The sequence below is a fragment of the Penaeus chinensis genome, chromosome 2, assembly GCF_019202785.1.
Source record: "Penaeus chinensis breed Huanghai No. 1 chromosome 2, ASM1920278v2, whole genome shotgun sequence".
Classification (NCBI taxonomy): domain Eukaryota; kingdom Metazoa; phylum Arthropoda; class Malacostraca; order Decapoda; family Penaeidae; genus Penaeus; species Penaeus chinensis.
This window is the reverse complement of record NC_061820.1, coordinates 8,301,564-8,308,797: the sequence shown is the minus strand read 5'-3', so window position 1 is coordinate 8,308,797 and position 7,234 is coordinate 8,301,564.

Here is a 7,234-nt window from a genome sequence, read left to right as displayed (position 1 = left end):
ATACATATATGTATGTATATGTCTATATATACATATATACATATGCAAATATATAAATACATACATAATATATGCATATATATATATATAGATAGATAGATAGATAGATAGATATTCATATATATATATATATATATATATATATATATATATATATGAATATACAGATACATAGACACACACACACACACACACACACACACACACACACACACACACACACATATATATATATATATATATTCATATCATACATACATACATACAAGTTCTGCACTACGATACAAGTCATCTTCAACTTCCTCCCACACTACCATCTTTAATAAACGTGACGAACCAGACCGTGCGCTTCCCTGGACCGCCGCAGGGAACCAGCGAAACCATCTGGCAGATTGGTAACAGCGATGGGATGTCCACAACCAGAACCTCTGACTCATACACTGTCCGTCTGTCTGTCTGTCTGTCTGTCTGTCTGTCTGTCTATGTATGTCGGTGCGTCTCTCTCTGTCTATGTCAGTAAGTCTGTCTATCTGTCTATCTGTCTGTGTTTGTCTCTTTCTGTCTATCTAACTATCTATATCTATCTATCTGTCTAGCTATCTAGCTATCTACCTATATAAGACCATTCATGAATAAAAAATAAAAAATAAAGAAAATGAGATAAAGCAAAAAAGACATATCAACAAAAAGACAGTAATAAAAACTTAATGATGACATGAAACTGATAACATGTATCTCGTAGCCGCGAATTTAACAACGCCTTTCATATATTAAGTAATTAATTAGTCAGTGGAGATAACCTTCCCCAAACTATTTCAAAGTTGTGTGGAAACTTGGTCGCTTCCTGCTGTTAAACCGTACTGCCATGACGAGGAACGGGCGGCGAAATCAGCCCTTAAGAGCGGACGATGCTTATTACCATAGAGAGTTGGTCATAGCTTTGAGACACGCGTACATGTTTTCTTTTTTCTTTTCTTTTTTATTATGTGAACATATTATTCACATTTGCATATACACAGATTCACAAAAAAACACACTCAATATTACGGACGTTTGAGCGCGGTATGTTCTCTCTCTCTCTCTCTCTCTCTCTCTCTCTCTCTCTCTCTCTCTCTCTCTCTCTCTCTCTCTCTCCTCTCTCTCTCTCTCTCGCTCTCTCTCTCTCTGTCTCTCACTGGAAGATAAAATACCCAGCTTGAATTTGGCCCCACTCTTTCCTAATAGATGTGTTATCGTAATAATGAGAAAATTGATAATGAGAACAGCCATGACAGATCTAGTAATGATGATAACAACAAAAGTAAAGTTCAGGACAGTGATAATAGTGACGAGGATGACGAGTATAACGATGATGGTGGTTGTAAAGACAATGACGAAAATAACAAATTAATAAAGATTGAAGATGATTATTTTACTATAATGGCAATGGCATTAATTGTTACTAATAGTGGGAAATGATGGTACTGGTAACGACAATACCAACATAAAAATAATAATGATGAAATGAAGAGGAAAGTGCCATAAACCGAGTAAAAGTAATTCGTCCGTCCGTCTGCCTCAGATATATTGCATCAAAAGACCGACTTGCTGCAGGTGAAACTCCTGCGCAGAGCACTGCAGTTAAATCGATTTCCATCCTGCAAATTCTGATTGCAACATAGTAAAGAAGTATTTTAAAACCCCAGAATATAGGCACAACTAGCTGCGCAGAAGGAAATCAAGATCTTGGCCGCAAAAGAGGAAATGCACACCTATTGGAGGACCGCCAGACAGAATTCGTCTGCTTCATGTGGCGAAAAGTGAGCATCTATGACGTTTGCTGAAATCGTGACGTCACGCTTCCGACGATGCGGATGTTTTTGCAAAGGTATTTCGTGTTTATTTTCTAACTGCTTATTTATTACACAAGATAACCTGGAAAGGGTACATGAAGAAAAACTGAGAATAGGCTGTTTCGAATATTCTGCAAAACACTGGTTCGAATCCTTATCGACAGAATTTGTCTCGCCCTCTTATATTTTACCCTTTTTACGAATATAAAGCAAATTGTGGCTTATTTTCCATTTACCTTTCAATTTCTTTTATATCTTCAGATACAACAATTAGCTCTGAATTCTCATTTTTCCACTTTTTACATTAGTAAATACGAAACTAGAAAGGATTCACCAGCCTATAAAAGTGTCTCCTAAACATATGAACATTTTCTGTCATCCATAATCTACAGAAAATGGATGCGGAAATCTGGTAGCACTGCACCTGAGACAGAGAAAGGGCAGGCTGGGGTTCACCAGGACAACACGCTATGTCCATTTCTATTCTCGCAGTATATTTTATTCGATTTGACTTTTGTAACGGCTGGTCTGTGACAGAGTGAAAACCTGTGTATTATATCGGTGTATTAACTACGTATTTTTTCTTTACTTAGGATTTTCGGTAGATGAAAGTGCTGTTAAAAAGAACATGACAATTGAGAACAAAAAGTGAAAGATAAGATAAGAGTTACCCAGATTAGATGCTGAACACTCACTCATGAAGAACGATTTTTAATTAACGTTGGTGATGATGTTTCTGCATTTTAATATAATTATTTCGTTAAATACTAATATATACACGTACGCTTATGCAGACAAGTACAAGCTCTTTAGTCATTACCCTACAATTATACAGTTACCCATAGACCTGAACACACACATACACACACACACACACACACACACACATACATAAAGACAAGAAAACATCCACATCCACATATGAATACACGTACACGAAATATGAATGTAAATAAAACTTATAAAAGAATAGACCAGTAACAATAGTGATAATCATAATATCAGTAATAATAAAAATAACAATAGTAGTAATAACAATAATGAGAATATATGATAATATTGGAGATAATGATAATAGTATCAATATCATGGAAATAATTATAAACAATGAGAATAACAACAGTGATAATAACAATAGCAACAATTATGATAATAATAATGACAATAACAATTATAATAAAAATAATGACAAGAACAGTTATAATAAAAATAATGGTAAAAATAAGCATAATGATGATAATGATGAAAAACAACAGTAAAAAGAAAATAAACAATGATGACAATAATTATAATAAAATTATAAATAGTAATGGTAACAACAATAGTATCAATAATGCTAATGATGATAATGATGATAACGATAATAGTAATAATAATAATAATAATAATAATTATAATGGTAATAATAATGATAATAAGGATAATAATAAAAAAAAATAATAATAATGATAATAAGGATAATAATAATGATAATGATAATAATGATGATAATTATGATAATATAAATAAGAAGAATGTTAATAATTATAATCAAGATACAGAATATCATAATAATAATGATAATATTAATAACAATGATAGTAACAATAATTATAACAACAACATTGATAATGATAATAGTAATGATATTGATGATAAAGATAACAATAATGTATTAATTACAGCAACAAAAATACTACTACTAGAACTACCACTACTACTAACTATAATTCCAATTAAATGATGATGATGATGATGATGATGATGATGATGATGATGATGATGATGATGGTGATGGTGATGGTGATGATGATGATGATGATGATGATGATGATGATGATGATGATGATGATGATGATGATGATGATGATGATGGTGATGGTGATGGTGATGGTGATGATGATGATGATGATGATGTTGATGATGATGATGATGATGATGATGATGATGATGATGATGATGGTGATGGTGATGGTGATGGTGATGGTGATAAAATAATAAACACAACGATAACAATAACAATATTGATAATAAAAATTAAAATAATAATCGAAATAACAATTATAACAACAATATGAACAATACGACTGATCATGATGATCAAATCTATGATATTCATAATAATGGTAATAATAATGTTTATGGTGATGATAATAACAGTAGTAGTAATAACATTGATGGTAATAACAATATTGATGGTAATGAGTTGTCATATTGGTGTTATATTTTTATCAAAATGATTATAATCTAATTATTATCATCTTATCACTGCTATCTCTACCATAATTATTTTGTACTACTACCACTACTACTAATGATAATAATAATACAGAATATTATTATTATTATCATTTTTATCATCATTGTTATCAGTGTTGTGAACGACAATATTTTCACTCTCTGTACTTTCTATTTTTCGCGGAAACATAGATAAAAAGAAAATACATTTAAACTACATGGCCAAATATGGCAACACCAGCTGGCCAACAGAACCGCATAAATCTGAGAAACCTGCTGCAGACGAAATCCCTGCGCAGGACACTACCATTAAATCAGTTCCCATCTTGCAAATTCAGCTGGAAAGATAAAAGAGAAGTTTTCTAAAACCTCAGAAGGTAGGCACAAATAGCTGCGCAGAAGAACAATTAAGTTGATATCCATGAAAGAGAAAATGCGCTCCTGATAGAAGACCAAGGACTAAGATGTTGCTATAAGGAAATTCGTCTGCAGTGACGTTTGTTGAATTCGTGACGTAACGCTCCCGATGATATGGAATTTTTTTTTTGTAAAGGTATTTCGTGTTTATTCCCTACTTATCATGTAAAAGAACTCAGAAACGGTACATGTGCAATCTCAGCGCATAGGCTGTTTCGAATCTTTCGCACAACACCAGTTCGAAGCTTCAGTGAAATAACTGGTCTCGCCTTCATATCTTGTATTAATTTCATAAACAGAAAGCTTGTTTTATATTTAACTTTCCACATTCTTTATGTCTTCAGATAAAAGGCTGGCCATGAATCCTTGCCTTTTTCCATTTTTTTTACAACAGGAAATATAAATATGAAAAAGATTCACTTGCCTAGAAAAGTGTCCCAAAAATTTAAAACATTTTCTTTCAACCTTAATCTAAAGAAAATTATGATAATCAAGCCTTCGAAAATTTGGTATAACTTCACCTGAGAAGCAGAGAAAAGGCAGGATGGAGTTCACCAGGATATCGCCCCGTCTCCACTTCTATATTTTTGTAGTGCATTTCATTGTTATACTTTTGAGACGGCTGGACTGTGACAAGAGGGTGAACAATGTGATAGAATAGATAATAATAATGATAAAGTTAATGATAGTAATAACAGTAATGAAAATAATGATAATAACAGAAATTGAAATAGTAATGACTGTGATAATAATAATGATAACATTGGTAAGAATGATAATGATAATAATAACAAAGAAGAACTAGCATAAGAATAGTGGTAATAATTACAATGGCGATAGTATAGCCAATAATAATAATAATAATAATAATAATAATGATAATAGGAAAACTACTACTACTAATAATAACAACAATAATGGTAATAATAATAATTATCATAATAATGATAACAGGTACAATAATAACGATAATGTTCAGAATAATAACAAAACAACAACAGTAATAAAGTAACAAAAAAAAAAAAAAATGTTATCATTATCATGATAATATGACAATAGAAAGCATTATATTAACAATGCTAATGATGATAATCATAACAATAATGATAATGATAATAGTTATCAGGAATATGATAATGGTAATATTGAATACGAAAATAATGATATCAATAAAGATAATGATATTAATAGCAACAATATGATAATGATAATAATAATATTATAAAACTAACGATGATAATGACTATAATAATAACAATAATATCAGAAAAAAATATTAGAAGAACAGTAATGATGATGATGGTGATGATGATAATAATGAAGCTGCTGCTGCTGCTGACGATAAGGATAATGATAATGATGATGGTGATAATGATGGTGGTGATGATAATAATGATGATGATGATGGTGGTGAATCCTTGCCTTTTTCCATTCCATTGATGGTCATGAAGATGATGATGACAATGATAATGATGATGATACTACTACTAATAAAAAATGATAATGATAATAATAATGACAATTATTATATAGATATAATTATATTAGCAACATTAATACTGATCACTATATTCACAACAACAACAACAGTAATGATAATAATAATGTAGTGACGATAATAATGATGATGGAAATAATAACAATAACGATAACATAATAATAATAATAATAATAATAATAATAATAATAATAATAATAATAATAATAATAATAATAATGATACCTCTCGTGTAGTATCTCCCTCCACATAAAAAAAAAAAAAGCCAACGCGACTAATTTAGTAAAATCAGCTGGCCAACAGAACCGCATAAATCAGACGAATTGGCTGCAGATGAACCTCCTGCGCAGAGCAATCCATGTATTTCGGTTACCGTCTTGTAAAATCTGCTGACAATAGAGCAATGAAGTTATAATAAAACCTCAAAAAAAAAAAAAAAAAAAAAGCCACAAGTATCTGCGCAGAATAAAAGCATGACATTAGCAAAGAAAGAGAAAATATGTACCTTAGTGTAATTCATCTGATACATGTGGCGAAAAATAGGCATTGTTGACTTTGCAGAAATTCTAACGTCACGATTCCGACGATACGGATATCTTTTGTAAGGGTTTATGCCCAAGTTGTCTCCTTATTATATAAATTAACCCGAAATCGGTACGTGAGGAAAACCTGCGAGGAGACCCGTTTCGAGTCTAGTTCGAATCCTTAGTTACATAACTTGCGTTGGCTTCTTATATTTTACTCTCCTCATAAACCGAAAGCCCCTTTTTTCACTTTCTTTTTATCTTCAGATGCAAAGATTGGCCTAGAATTCTTATTTTCCCACTTTTTACAGTAGAAAATACGAAATTGGAAAATTTTTAATTTGCATAAAAAAGTGTCCCCTAATTATAAACATTTTCTCTGAACAAAAAATCTAAAGAAAATGGACAAAATTCTGGTATAACTGCACCAAAGACAAGGCGAGGGCTGGCTGAGGTTCGCCAGGACATCTCGCTATCTCCATTTCTATATTTCTTTATTGTATTTAATTGGTTTTACTTTTGCAACGGATGCGCTGTGACAGAGGGTAAAAATTGTGGTTTGCGTCACCTGCGTAAAGCTAAATATAATGATGATAACAATAATGAGAATGATGACAATAATTATGATAAGACCATGATAACAATGCTGATAATAACAAAAATAATGATATTAGTAATAATACCAATAATAATAATGATAATAATAATGATAATAATAATAATGATAATAATAATAACAATAATAA